The sequence below is a fragment of the Pan troglodytes genome, chromosome 2, assembly GCF_028858775.2.
Source record: "Pan troglodytes isolate AG18354 chromosome 2, NHGRI_mPanTro3-v2.0_pri, whole genome shotgun sequence".
Classification (NCBI taxonomy): Eukaryota; Metazoa; Chordata; class Mammalia; order Primates; family Hominidae; genus Pan; species Pan troglodytes.
In genome coordinates, this window is record NC_086015.1 from 16298673 (window position 1) to 16314201 (window position 15529).

General features: G+C 38.8%; 1 protein-coding gene across 10 annotated transcripts in view; it reads left to right on the forward strand.

Moving 5' to 3' along the window:
• PPARG (peroxisome proliferator activated receptor gamma) overlaps positions 1-15529 on the forward strand; it is a 146605-nt gene that overhangs the window by 768 nt on the left and 130308 nt on the right. For 2 of the 10 annotated variants that reach the window (XM_016940490.4, XM_016940492.4), the window contains exons 1-3: positions 28-1012; positions 9734-9805; positions 13065-13393. The exons of 3 other annotated variants lie outside the window; for them this stretch is intronic. The gene's annotated coding sequence lies outside the window, so the exon portion shown is untranslated. Of the gene's footprint in view, positions 1-24; positions 1013-9733; positions 9806-13064; positions 13394-15529 lie in introns of those variants that run through there. 5 more of the 10 variants (XM_009444917.5, XM_009444915.5, XM_016940493.4 and 2 more) reach the window with 4 other exon arrangements.

The window sequence follows — 15529 nt, forward strand, 5'->3', positions numbered from 1 at the left end:
GAACTGACGGGGTCCCAGACGGATGAGAGCTGGGGAGAAGGGGGTCTCGGCTGAGGGGTCCGGGGCTGAGGCAGGGTCATGGTCCGGCAGGACCCGGACTGACGGGTCGCGGGCGGGCGGCTCACCGGTGACCGGGTGAAGGGGTCTTGGGCTGAGGGCACCCGGGCTGAGGGCAGCCGGGCTGAGGGTCGCGTCTACCGGAGCGCGCACTAGGGGCGGAGGGCGCGGGCACAGAGAGCCGCGGCCGGTGCCGACTCGAGTGGACGCGAGCCGGTGCGTCCCGGCTTCCAGGACAGCCCCCCTCGGGAGAGCGCCGGGTGGGCGCGGAGCCGGGGACACGGGGACCTCCGCGTCCCCGGCGGAGGTGCGCGAGCGTCGGGAGCCGCTCCGGGGGAACTTTGGAGCAGGGTGTCTGGACCCGGGGAAGCGAAGATCCGCGTGCGTCCGTCCTGAGGCCGCGCGGCACCCCTGCTCAGGAGGAGGTCCCGTTCGCTGTCCAGAGCCCAGAGGCGACCGCCGCGTGGGGACCGGGGGACCGTTCAGCGAGGGGCGCGCTTGTAGCTGGCCAGGCCCTGTGCCCTGACGCGTTGTGCTGGCCCTACGCCCGGCGGAGGGGCTGGGGACGGGGACTGGGTGCCTCCGTGCCTCCGCGGATGGAGCGCGCAGCCTGGACCCCCAGCCGCACCCCGTGGGGGCTGGAAAGGCGAAGTCGCTGCTTTGTGGGCTCCTGCACGTGCCAGGCGCTGACCACTCCTCCTGGGAGCCTAACTGAGGGGGGTAGAGGCAGCAGAGGTTAACAGAAATCTCAGGTCCCTTGGTGGAAGGTGGGTGTGTAGTCGTGGTACTTTACGCCTCGGTGTTTAGGGAGGAGCCTAAGGTAAGGAGTCAGAAACGGGGAGTAACCGAGCTGCGGCTTTTATATAAGGTCAGTGGTAGGTAAGGAAGGGGCCTTTACCTCCGCTGGTGACCAGAAGGCTGCATTTCTGCATTCTGCTTAATTCCCTTTCCTTAGGTGAGTTGGCTCACTCTCATTGCATTTTGTTGGAATGTGTTGGTGATAGGTCCGAAATTTGCAAAATTATTGTATTATCCTTATATCATTTTTTTTTGCAGTGCTCTTGTTTTATAAGAAGAATCCAATTCACTTGGGTCATAGGCTAACGGTTGTAAAAATATTGTCATTGTTATAAAAGAAATCAAGTCAAAAATAGTCGTCTGCCATGAAGAAACTAAAATTTTTCTTCTTTTCCTTGCAAGATTAGGGACAAAATGTAAAGTTTATTTGTGTGAATTATCATTTGGATATAAAACCAGACAATGATAAACTGAGTTGTATAATACCTATTCCTGGAAGACCTCTGATTTTGAAGTACATTATTTTAACCCCAACTGTTTCTGTCATTCGTGAGACAAATTGTTAACTGGATTTATTAAGAGAACAATGAATAACTTAACTCTTTAAAAGGACCTGGGCAAATCTTCGACAGGTTTCAGGTAATTTATGGCAGTCTTTCTGTCTAGTGCTAAGTGATCGATTGCTGACTGAGAACAGAACCAACTGATGGTGCTAGATGATTTAGAAAACCTTTCTGGTACAGGGACTGGCATGGACATTCACTGTGGCTTTTCTCTTAAAGAAATACCTTTCACTCTTAGGGGAGTTTGACAGAAGACACTCATAGATGCTACCAGTTAGCATTTGGAGTAATATATCAAAACATTCTGTTCAAGTTTTAAAGTAAGTTTTGTGTAGTATATTTTCAATCAGATTCACTTTGGAATCAAATACACTTTATTTGATTCCAAATAAAGTGTATTTGAATATTCACTTTAATATACGAAACTTTAAAGGTAATGTCTCAGCCAAAAAGTGAAGTGTATTACAAAACTTTCCATTTTTGTCTTCTTGTGTACTTCACGTAATTTTTCTCCCCGATTTAAATTATATGATATTTGATAGTTAACTTGCTAATAATTATGTCTTAAGAGATATTTGAATCAACTGGTGGCCATCTCAGTCTTTTAAAACTCACTTGAAGGAAAAGAGAAACACTAATGATGGTTTTTTTTAAAATCAAAAACTTTTTTCATATTTACAAGTTTGTTTCTAGTTCTTAAACAATAACTGCTGTAAAACCATGGCATCAGTGAGGTATAAAGTTTTGTAGAATCCCAGGCTGAAGACTTTTTAGATGTTGTTTTCTCATTTCTTTACATTAAAAAGAATATAATTTCTTTTTAAAATTAAAATGTCCACCGGCATCATATTCTTTATTGAACTTAAGTGCTTTGAAAATATTTTTGCGATTGATATTTTTAATGATAAAATATAATATTTTCTTTGAAGGACTAGTTTCCTAAATGTTCATTTTTTTCGTATGTTTCAGAACTACTTTTTTAAAAATTCTAGATTATGCTTTAAATTGCAATATTTCTAAATTCCTATGACATTTAAAATGTATACAAGAGAAAAGGTGTGACATGAGGAATATGAATTAGAAGTGGATTACTAATGGTCATAGTGAATTGTTTTTAATCAGTGTTATATAAATATAAACAAATACTTTTTTCTTCTGTAATTGTCTGACAATAAGGATGTTAGCCACTAACCTTAATTATCAAGATAATTATGTGCATGAAAGCTGTGTAAAAGGCACAACCGTGGAACATATACAAGTATTAATAATACATTTCATTTAGTTTTCAGGTTATAAAATCGTTATTAATAACAAGAGGCTTTCATGAAGTAGGAAAATATGTTAAAATGACATTTTCTGAATGTTTCACACATTCTGGCCCACACTTTCACTTCTTTCCTAGCATCTATATATTCCCAATGCATAGGACAGAGTTGGTCATTCTAATTGTGGGTGTCTTTCTACTGGATTCATTGTCAGTTGGACTTGGAAATACAGTATGTCATTAGGTGTGGCAAATGTACTGGAAGAAGTTTTTGGTCTCATAGGATTCCACTAAATAAATATTAGCTGTAGAGGATTTTTAAAAACTCACTAATAGAGAAAACTTGGTGGAGTCACTAGTGTGTAAGCGTAAACATACGCACCCCCCACAACTGAATTTCTAATTTGCTTATTTTTCCTGGTAGATCTCCACTTTGCTTACTCTCTCTTAACATCCCAAAGCAACAAAAAGCGCAGTGATTTTAATTGCTTACAAAGGTCCTTTGAAACGGATCTAATTTGACTCCACAAAAGAATAGTAAGAGTTGTGAACAACCATCTTGCAAATGTAGATATCCCCAGCGTATCAACTTCAGTTAGTTTCATAGCGTTCTAAATCAAAAATTTAGATTTAAGATTATTTGAAATCTTCTTGGAAGTTCTTACTTACTGTTTGCGTTTTCTCAAAATACAGAGGTAGGTTGGGGGAGTAATATAGTATATGTTTTAAAGCTGTTATTTAACTAAAATGTCATGTTTTAAATTTTATTTAATGCACTTAAAGTAGGTTCTTGGGATAAAATCTATTCAAATGCAATAGGCCATGTTTTGGGGAAAACTTTTGTAGACGTTTAGATAATATCTGTCACCAATAATAGTATATGTTTAAATTATTTTGTAAAAACAGATTTACATATTTTTAAAATTTCTCTTCAACAATAAGTACACATCAATATTTTAATGCCGAGAATTTCATTCAAAGTATGACTGTTTACATTTTCAACTGTTTAAATTATTATAGCTTAGGCAAGTACCTTATCCTTTCTCTCAATTTCGTCATCTTTGAAACGGGGAAAGTGTTGCAGTTATTATTGCTTGCTCTTTTGCTACGATTTTAAGGCTTTATGAGCAAACCCATGTACTTTAAATGATATGACCATGACCCTGAATTTAATTGAGCTGATATTCTGAAAAGAACCTTCATGAATATCTATGTCATAGCTAACTCTTTTACCAATGTTAATAGTTCACTGTAGTTTAAACCTCAATAACTTTGAGATTGTTAAGATTGAAGATGATGCTTCTCATGTGGTGATCGATTTATAAACTGTTTCTGGGAATATTTTATTATCATTCAATTTAAAATTGTATTTTCCATTCCCTGATGACTTTGGACAAAAATCAGCATAGTAATTATTTTTATTCCAGCTTTGCGAGTCCTGTGTAGCCCCTCTTATGTTAATATTATACATCCGATGCATCTAGAAGGCACAGATTGTGTGCTTTGATTTGATAAAGCTCTAGTCTTTGCATATTTTTATGGCACACCTTGTGAATTCTTAACGTATATTCCCCAGGAGCAAGTTCGTTTTATAATGAGGCCTAGGATCCATCAGATCAGAAGACAGTTGAGTGTCACAACTTAAAAGACTAAATAGTGACTTGTGCTTATCATTAAAAATGGGTCTCTTTCAACAAGCACTCACCAAAAAATAGTGTTTTAGTGGCTTGAAAGGTTCAGATATCTCCTAATAACCCACCTATTTGCTAGTAGGGAGTAAGTGGAAAAACATATAATTAACTGTGCACCATCCAAGTAATAAATTTTAAATTCTTCGCGTGAATTGTTGATACATATTGTTGTGAAGTGTCTCCTGCTTAAGAAAGTAAGGGACTTGGAGTGAATATGCCAAAGAGGAGGCCTCTGCAAGCGGTGTCTTGGTGATGGGAAGTTACTGGTAACAGCACACGGGGTGATGGGGTGAAGAGGCTTGTGTGCGTGGGCCCGGGGGCTGAGGATTGTTGGAGAGGACTTCTCCCACCCTCTCTGGGCCCCAAACTGCACAGTGGACTGGCAAGCCACTCTGCCCACTGCAGTGTGGAGCTACAAAGCCCAAGTAGGGACTTCACTAAAAGGATGCGGAGGCGAAGGCAAAGAAAGGCTCATGCTGGTGCGTGTAGGTGGGCTGAGTGTCCCTGTCGGGGAGTGGGGAGCCGTGTTATCTTCCACTGCCTTAATCCTACAGTGTAGGCTTTCTCAGAGTCATTGCCATACCTTCAACTGTTCCAGTGGCCAGGCTGTTCTCAACTTGAAAATCTTTTGTGGGACAGTGCCATGAATTTTTTTTCCTACTGTGATTTTTTAGATATAAAGGAATTGAATCCATTAAGTGGAGATTTTAAACCTTCCAGTCAGGATTTAAACTAGATTGTGTAAGTTCAGTTCAGTTGGATTCAATATCTGTTTAGGAAGCATTTTTATTCCACTTCATTGATTTTAGAAAATAAATTCATTGCTTGGTTTTAACTATGTCACTATTAAAAAAAAACCACTTTAATTTGTGGACTCATCTGGGAGGATTATAATGTGTGGATATGACATATTGAGTCAGATTATCTGACCTTCTGAGAAGAGTTCAGATTAGCAAAAACGTGGGGTGAGAAGTCCTTCGCAGTTTGCCACAGATAAGGAGAAGGTAGATATGAGGGAGGTAGAGAAATAGGGAAATACCCTGAGTAGGAATGTACCAGATCTGTATATGCTCAACTCCCACAATCAGCAGGTTGCATGATTACTGTGTATAGTCTTAAAATATAAGGTTGATTTCTAAGAATTTACCCTGCTTCTTGGTGACATTGTAGGACATCTCAGTTTGCCACTGAGCACTGTTATTCTTTCTGGCTCTATACTAAAGGAGATAATTTGGGCAAGGGAATGGAAAGAGGTTACTTTTTCATCCTGTATGTTTAAGGAATAAATTTTCCTTTATATCGAGGGCAGTGGAGAAATATAACTGTCAAACTGTTCGAGTGCAATGATGAAGTTCCGGAAGGAACTTCCTAACCTTGACCACACCCCTCTGGCTGTCATACACCTCTTAAAATGTCTTTGAATTTGAATGTCTTTGAATTGAAATTTAAAATGTCTTTGAATTTGAAAGCTTTGGGTCTACTTTTAAAATGCCAAAGTTCCTAGCAGGGTTAGTTCACTAAACCACTATCAGCAAAAATGTGAAAGGCTAGTTGCTTGTTTCCTTGCTACCTGAAAACAAGGCCTTTAAGGAGTTGAAAACAGATTTGGAGTTTGAAAGAGGGGGTTAGGAGAGGGAAAAATAAAGTTAATGCATGTCCCAGTTTCCTCATAAGCCAGAAAATGTGAAACAAAATAGGAAAATAACCATTTGGAATAGCAGTAATAGGAAAAGATATATTTACCCATCATTTTTTTTCTCTTAGTCAAGACAAGTCGCAGATCTTCCTTGAACCATTTTTGACCTCAAAACAGTTATTCTGAAACATCAATTAACCTAAGAAATGTTATCACAGTTCAAGTTATGAGCTAGTATTACTTAATGTAATTAAATATCTGAATATTATCACTTCATTATATCTTGTATTTCCTCTGTGATGTTAGACAAATTATGTGGTCTCTTCATGAGTCAACTCTTCCAGGCTTTAAAAGTAGCTTCCTAATAGATTGAAATGAGAGGAACTTTTCAATCACTTCAGAAAATGATGTGCCAAGGTAGTATAAATAATGCTTAATCCTTTGGCAGATCCACAGATCATAAAATATCATACATGCGGCCAGTCGCAGTGGCTCACGCCTGTAATCCCAGCACTTTGGGAGACAGAGGCAGAAGGATCACCTGAGGTCAGGAGTTCGAGACCAACCTAACTAACATGGAGAAACCCCACCTCTACTAAAAATACAAATTAGCTCGGCATGGTGGCACGTGCCTTTAATCCCAGCTACGCAGGTGGCTGAGGCAGAAGAATCGGTTGAACCCGGGAGGCAGAGGTTGCGGTGAGCCGAGATCACGCTATTGCACTCCAGCCTGGGCAACAAGAGTGAAACTCTGTCTCGAAATAATAATAATTATTATTATACATACTTAATTTTATTTTTGCTGAAAATAGTATGGCAAGCCAGTGCATCTCTGTTAGAAATAGAAACTTAGTAGCCACCTCAAAAGCAAGGTCATAATTCTGTGAATCAGCTAATAGGTGGTATTTAGCAGTTAGGTATGGGCTACCCTCGTGCCTCATGACTAATCACATTGCTTACTCGTCATGCATTTTTTACAAAGTCTTGCTAAAGGCTGTGAATCTAAAACAGAGAATCTCAAAGTGTTCCTTACTGAATGTTATTCTTTCCGTCAGTTGATAATTACCTGTGTAAACAAGCTTTTGACTGCATCTAGAAAAGCACCTATATAAATTCTTCTGTTTTATATGGTGGATAAAGTTTATAAAGGAGAACAAACATAAGAATGATGTCAATATAAATGAAGTAGAAACTTCAAAAATCATTTGCATATGTCAAGTATAATCCAGAAGAGTGAAGAAAATACCCAGGCATTTGGCAATATAGGATTACTACATGTTTTCCTAAAGAATTTGGAACTGATTAGAAACATCCTGATTTTATTTAAAAGCAATATAATGTATTTTTACAGTTTGTTTTCAAGAAGGTTCAAAAAAAAATTTTTTTTTTTTGAGATGGAGTTTCGCTCTTGTTGCCCAGGTTGGAGTGCAATGGCGCCATCTTGGCTCACTGCAACCTTCGCCTCCCAGGTTCAAGCGATTCTCCTGCCTCAGCCTCCCGTGTAGCTGGGATTACAGGCGCCCACCACCACACCTGGCTAATTTTTTGTATTTTTATTAGAGACGGGATTTCACCATGTTGGCCAGTCTGGTCTCGAACTCCTGACCTCAGGAGATCCACCTGCCTCAGCCTCCCAAAGTACTGGGATTATAGGCGTGAGCCACCGTGCCTGGCAAAGAAGGCTCAAATTTGGTGACTTTTAGGACTAGAGCAGTTTGATGTCTGCAAAAATCTAGATACCAATTTCTCGAAGGCGGGTACTGACTGGATTCTATTCCAGCATATAGCACAATGCTTAGTAGGCACTTAAATGTTTTAGAAAGAAGAAAGAGCTGGTCATGGTGGCACACACCTGTAATCCCAGCACTTTGGGCAGCTGAGGTAGGCAGATCACTTGAGGCCAGGAGTTTGAGACCAACCTGGCCAACATGGCAAAACCCCGTCTCTACAATAAATACAAAAATTAACTGGGCGTGGTGGCACACACCTGTAATCCCAGCTACTCGGGTGACTGAGACAGGAGAATCACTTGAACCCGGTAGGTGGAGGTTGCAGTGAGCCGAGAAGATTGTGCCACTGCACTCTAGCCTGGGCAACAGAGCAAGACTTTGTCTCAAAAAAAAAAAAAAAAAAAAAGAATAAAGAATTAGTCTAAGGCAGTGGTTCTTAAAATGTGGTCCTGGGATCGTGAGCATCCTCTGGCAGCTTGTTAGAAATGCAGTTTCTTGGACCCCATCCCAGACCTGGGGTGGGCCTAGCAATCTGTGTTTTAGGGACTCTGCTTTATACGCTATTTGGAAACTCTTGGTCCAAGATGATTCTTGCACCCCACCTGATAGAGTGGGGCCCATTTGTCGGTGTGCTTTGGATGATTTCTAGTAGGCCTTACCCTTGCTTATGGTTAAGTTCTTTGCCCTATCTCTCTCCACTCATAGGATCTCTTGGAACCATCCTATAAAACTACCCCCATTGGCCTATCATTTATTACTTAGAAAAGCTCAGTGGTGTTGTCAATAAGCTTTTGTCAAGAGGCTAGCCGGCTCACTAATTAGACCTTGCAACACTGGTTCTTTTTAGCTTAGCATGGCTGCTTAGGAATCCCTAGTCTCCGCGTCAAAGACTACAACTTCAAAGACTGGATTTTATAAAATCACAGAAGATGATCGGCCCTAGAGGACTGGTTCATGTTAAACAGATTTACAAGATATGGATTTGTAAACCTCAATTCCAGTTTAATAATAGTAGAAAATACTCCATTCCTAGTGATTGTTGATAATAGTTTTTTTATTTTAAAATTCTATAATTTCAAGGATTGAAGAGATTTACACTCATATATATCTGATGTCACTAAGATTTAGTTCAGGTTACTTAGAAAGCATTGGGCAATGTTTTGTAACTTTTGGGACTTTTTCCAAAGGGCTGGAGAATATAGGAAAAGCCATATACACAAAGAGTTTCCTAAAAGCATTGTTATAAGAACCCATATTTGGAAGTAACTTAAATATCCAACAGTAGGGAAATGTTTAAGTAAATTACGGTATAATCAATAGTTAAAATATTGTACAATTATAATGACAATTTAGAAACTACTCGCAACTCTGAAGAATATTTAAAAAGTAGGATAAAAAATGTATGTGAACTATTGATTGGAACCTTACAAAAATGTATGTATATGAAAAAGTCTGGAAGAGAATATACAAAAGTGATAATAGTTATATTACAGTAGTGAGATATGGAGGGCTTTTTGTTTGTTTTTATATTTTTCTCTCTTTCCCAAAGTTTATTCAGTAGTATAAAATTACTTCTATAATCACAAGCATACATTTATAGCTTTTTTTTCTTTTTGGTGTGTCTGTGCTTCTGATAGTAAAGATCAAGGCAATATATGATTTTTTTCCTATTATACCCAAAATTTATTTTATACTAAATTTTATTTCACATATTGGACTTCCCTGTACATTTTACTTGCCTAGTCTCTATTTGGCATGGGGAAAGAAACCCATCTCTGTTATGGCCTCTTAATGTTCTCAGCCATACGTAAGGTTTAATTTTGTTGATTTGTTTGGGTCCGTGATCTACTTGATCTTTAGCATATGCTGGCAAATAGAGCTTTTAAAAAATAGTTTCCAGAGTTACTTTCTTTTAAAGCCCTTCTCTCTTTATTTTTTTCTAATTTTTTTCTATTATGTTCCTTTTTTTCTAAAATTGAATGACCTCATGATAGAGTTACCCAGTTTTCCTGCTCCTGACAGAGTGTTGCACTTATAAATGGCAGCTGATGCAGATGCACAGAAAGGTAAATTTCTGTTACAAATGGTCATTATGAGCCCTTGATATAATTTGTGATAATAATTTTAAAAATAAAAAGAAATGTAAAATAGCAAGCGAGTAGAGGTTTCCCAAAATCAGTGTGAACATTGTGAAAGTTATATATATGTATAGACACACACACACACACACAGTAATAGCCTTTGAATGAATTCTTTTTTCATCTTTTCTGTTGCATTGTCCTAGAAATCCCAAAGGAGAAAGTTAAGTGGTTTTGCCTTTGACAGCGGTTACAGATTACATTTTTCTTGTCACTTTCTTTGGGACTTCTTTTGTGAAACTTGTGGCATGTCCTAGAATAATCTTTATCTTAAAGTTTTAAAAACTTTTTAGAAATTTCATATCAGTGTTATAAATATTTATTCTGTATGCCTCCCCAGTTTGGGATGATTTCATCCTTAATGATAAGCCAAGACAAACTTCAGCTAACAATATTTAGTTTATAGATCTTAGAATGTGTTTATGGGTAAAAGAAACTCGATGTGATGATACCTTAGAGAATAGATCTACTGAGACTGATGCGTTTTATTTTCATTTTTGTATTTTATTTATTTATTTATTGAGACAGGGTCTCACTCTGTCACCCAGGCTGGAGTGCAGTGGTGCCATCATGGCTCACTGCAGCCTCAACTTCTTGGGTTTAAGTGATCCTCCCACCTCAGCCTCCCAAGTAGCTGGGACTACAGGTGTGAGCCACTACACCCAGCTAATTTTTATATTTTTTGTAGAAACAGGGGTTCGCCGTATTGCCACGCTGGTCTTGAACTCGTAGGCCCAAGCAGTCCTCTGGCCTCTGCCTCCCAAAGTGCTGGGATTATAGGTGTGAGCCACACGCCCAGCCTGAAGCTTTTTTTAAATGAAGATTTATTCAACAAATGTCTGTTGAGCCCCTACTTTGTGCCAAAAGCTGTTTCAGATAAGGAGGATAAAGCAATGAACAGACAAATTCCATTCCTCCTTGAGTTTACAATTATTGTTATCTAGATTTAACGAGAACATTTTTCAATGGGAATGACGGTGACTAAGAGGGGGTGAATGGGCCCGTGCCTTGTAACTAGATGGCATTGCTAGGCACCGTGGACTCAGGTGGCTCTCTCTGAGATTGGTATAGTGTATGGGAAAGAAAATCTGTATCCTTGAATATTTTTTCCCAGCTCTCTTACTATCCTATTATCTTAGGTTATGTTGCATGTATTCTATGTTGTATATTATGCATAATATATTTATAATTTCTGTCTCAGTAATGAAGTGATTTCAAAGGAGGTAAGAATGAATCCTTTGCTAATAAGTTATTACTTTCCTTGAAAATCCAAATGACAAGAGGATTATTCACTTTGCAAAAGGATTATTTATTTTTATAATGTTTTCACAGTAGATTTAAGTGGTTAACTATTCAAGTGAATTTAATTTATAAATAAATCGATTAATTTAAAAAAATTATTTACCCCTAAGAAAATGTAAAACAAAGTTCATGGAGACTGTCCCATTAACATCAAAAAAACTTTTTTTCTTGGGAGATAAAGTTGGCTACTTTCTCTTTAAAAGGCCATTACAAACTTTTAGAAGCTTAGAATATAATATTTGCGTAAAAGGAGACCCAGATCCTATTTTAAACGACCAAATTATTTTGATCAAATTACTTACTATAGCTATTTTCAATGTCTGTATTCACAAATTGTTTACTATTTCAGTTCTGTTTTCAAGTTGACAGAAAATATCATATTGACCACTTAGAAATAAATTCTGAACCACATGAATTTTTTGGGAAAAAATGATAAGGAAAATCAATTTTGATGGACTTTATATAAAGTTAAATAGAATTAATTCTTTCATATATACAGGGCCGTGAAATGTTACAGTGTAACTCAATACAGATGTAACCAAAACCTTCAAATTTTGCAAATTTCACCAGAGTTAATTTGTTTGGTTCTACAAACATTTACCAAATGACCACTCATTAAACCTGCCCACCTATGAACATGACCTTATAAAATGGTGAGACATAGCAGTATCTGGCACTGGGCACACAGATTACCACGGCTCAATAAAAGCTGAGAAAATGACTCAGTGATTGAACACAGCGCATTGCCATGGTTGTGTCTTTAAGCCATTCATGTAATTCATGCTGTGTATTCGACTTAGCCTGCTGTATGATCTTTGATCCTAACCAAGCACAATACAGCCACAGTTAATTTCTTTTTATCGTGAACATTAAATTTTTAAATGTCAGGTTGACTTTCTTTGTCATATAACTTGTGTATGAAATATTTATCCTGGTCCCAGCTTTTTTTTTTTCATTCTCAAAGGAGGTGAAACCAGCTTTTGAATTCAGAAAATGCAAACTAATATTAATATCAGCCAAAGTAAAACATAATTAGAAGGCAGATCTACTCTGAAATGGAATCTGATATATTCCATGTTCTGTGTTACACATATTTGCTGATTATTTGATGTCATGTCTGATAATTTTCTTGGGAAAATTCCATGTACCAAGCAAAATTGTTAGTTCCTAGAGGGTAAGAATGTGTATAGTAGTTCTCATTCTCTTTACCTTGCTGTGCACTGTATACCTTCCCTAATTCCCAGCCAAACTGGGTGCACTATATACACTTTTTAATACTTTTCAACTTGATTTTATTTTGAGGACAAGTGTGTGCTTTTTCAGTATCACTTGTATAGGATTCTCCACAATCTTAGGGAATTTCCTAAACTACTCTTTAAAATATTAATTCCTATTTTATGTATTGTTTTTATGATACATAATGATATGAAACTAATGCCAGGAGAAATTTCCATTTTGTTATTCTAAAGCAGGCAAAATGGGATATGAAAGGGAAAAATGTTAATTATAGACTTCAACATTCTATGTTGGACCTCGTAGTTGTTCTGGTCAGAAGAACAGGTTTTTTAATGGCCTAAGGGCCAGAGCATTGTTTTGCATTCTTGTTTGGAGACTTTCAATGGCAACTGTAACAAACTCTGCTTAGTACCACAGTTGGAGAAAGGTTTACAATAATGCCCAGTACAAAATGTTATTCAGACTTACTACTCATGCATAAAATAAAACTGGTTCTCTTCTTAAACTTCGTTACATGTTAGATAAAACACTATCAAGTTTTGGCCTCATTTGTTCATAATATGTAATTTAATTCAGTTGCTCAGCTAGTTCATATATGAATCACAAGTATTATCATCACAATTATTTAACAGTTAATCTCCTTTTATAGGGTAGATATGTGTTAATAAGCAACTTCAAAATACCAAAGAAACTGCTTTACATATACAAGCAAAGCAAATAGATGGACCTTGTGACATCTCTGGACACCCAGTCTTCTTGGTAGGCCTTCATCTGTGGGTGTAGAACGAAGGTAGGAGTCTGCTCACTAAAGATCAATGCAAGGAACTTCCATGCTCTCCACCGCTGGGCAACCTGCCATTCTCCTCCTGCCACCACACCTGTTCAGCTACTAGGGCAAAGAAGTGCCCTGCTAGACACAAGCAGATGATTCTCTTACCAAGAGAAGATAATATAAGGAAGGATAAAGAACTGAAACAGGTTTGAGGCTTCCTCTTATTCATCATCTAGACTTCAGTTTTCTTGATTTATTATTCCTTCATGTCTTGCCAGACACAACAGTTGCACATGTGTTCAAGTTGGTTCTAGGCACAAAGGGAGATACCAGAGCTTCTGTAGCTACCAGATTATCATCTGCGTGAGCCAAGAAGGGGTAGTGTTGAAACAGGTAACTAACAATTCACAGCAGTATGTGATTAAGGGCTAAAATAAGTAAAGGGAGAAAACAAATGCTACAGAAATTCAGAGAAGGCTAAGATCAGTGTGGAGTGGAGGGTACAGCCAGGTAAAGCCTCGTAGAGAAAGTGGGAATTGAACTAAACTTTGGAAGCTCAGGGATTGACAGGATAGCCTCACGAAAAATACTAAAAACAATACAGAAGAAGAAACAAGAAGGGAATTAAAGGATGATTCCATTTGTATAAAATATCCCAAGTAGGTACATCCATAGAGATAGGAAGCAGATGAGTTGCCAGGGGCTGAAGAGAAAGGAAAGGGGGAGTGACTGCTTAATGGGTACAGGATTTCCTTTGGAGGTGATGAACATGTTTTGGAACTACACAGAGGTGATGATTGCACAGCTTTAAGAATTACTAAATACCATTGGATTGTACACACTTCATAAATACATTTTAAATTGTGAATTTTACCTCAAATTAAGAAAAAAAAAGTTCCTGGTTTGAGGTAACCAAAAGAGAAAATAATTTCCAGTATAAGAAAACAAAGCCTGGAATAGCAAATAAGCATAGAGTTAAGGGAAGGTTTGCAGAGATTAACCAGTTTGAAGTGGAGAGTGCATGGATGTGAGTAGTGAGAAACATGGTTGGAAGTGTAGATTTTAGGCCAGATGATAAAAGGTCTGGAATGCAGGAGAAGGAGTGTGGGTTTTATCTCAGGAGCGGGGAGATTCCATATCGTAAGAAGAGGGGTGAGATGATTGAATCAGAAGATTGATTTGGCAGTGGCATGCAGGGAAAGCAGTCAGGAGGCAGCTGCAAAATCCGGACATACCGTGAGGAGGGCCTGTAAGAGTGAAGTGGAAGGGCAGATGTGGACGATGCTCTGAAGCAGAGAATGATGCTCAAAGTGTGGTCCGTGGCTTGATGCTGCCCCACAAGTGTTAGTTACAGACCTGGCACACAGTAAGGATAGATTTGAGGGTAAGTCTTTAAAACTTTAATATTATTATGATATTCGAGCGCATGATTTTGCATTTCATAGCAATATCCACAGTAGGTGTAAGAGACAAGAAAACTTCCTTCATGCCAGAGTTAGAAGACCGCTGCCCTAAAGGATGAATGAGTGGAGTTGATGACTGACTCCTGTAGGGCAGTCTTTTTTTTTTTTTTTGGAGATGGAGTCTCACTCTGTCACCCAGGCTAGAGTGCAGTGGCACGATCTTGACTCACTGAAACCTCCGCCTCCTGGGTTCAAGCGATTCTCCTGCCTTACCCTCCTGAGTAGCTGGGATTACAGGCATGCACCACCACACCCGGCTAGTTTTTAAAAGTATTTTTAGTAGAGATGGGGTTTCGCCATATTAGCTAGGCTGGTTTCGAACTCCTGACCTCAAGTGATCTGCCCGCCTCAGCCTCCCAAAGTGCTGGGATTACAGGTGTGAGCCACTGTGCCTGGCCAGGCAGTCATGTTTTATGGCTCCTTTACAGTGTTCCACCCCTTGCGCTAGACACTGGGACCAGAGCAGTAGGCAAGATGGACTGGCACTTTCCCTTGTGGAGATCGCTGTCACATAAATAGTCCTTCTTTGTCAAAGGATTGCTAGGAATTAAAGGGAGGTCTGGTTCAGCTCAGCATAAGGAAAGCATTCTAATAACTACAGCTGTCCCATAGTGGGAAAGGATGATTTGTGAGAAAGTGAGTGCTTCGTCATTGGACATATTCATGCGGAGTCTGAATCATCTCTCAAGAAGTCTTGCTTTGGTGGGAGAAATGGAGTGGGTGACTTATCAGGTCTTGTGTAACTAAGGTGCCATGATTCCCTATTCTCTAATGTGAACTTAGTAGAACATATTTTCTTCATAACTGGCTGTATTGGAACACCAGTACATATACTAAGTTTCTGTCTGTTTCTGTTAGCACTTGGAATTACAGTTACCT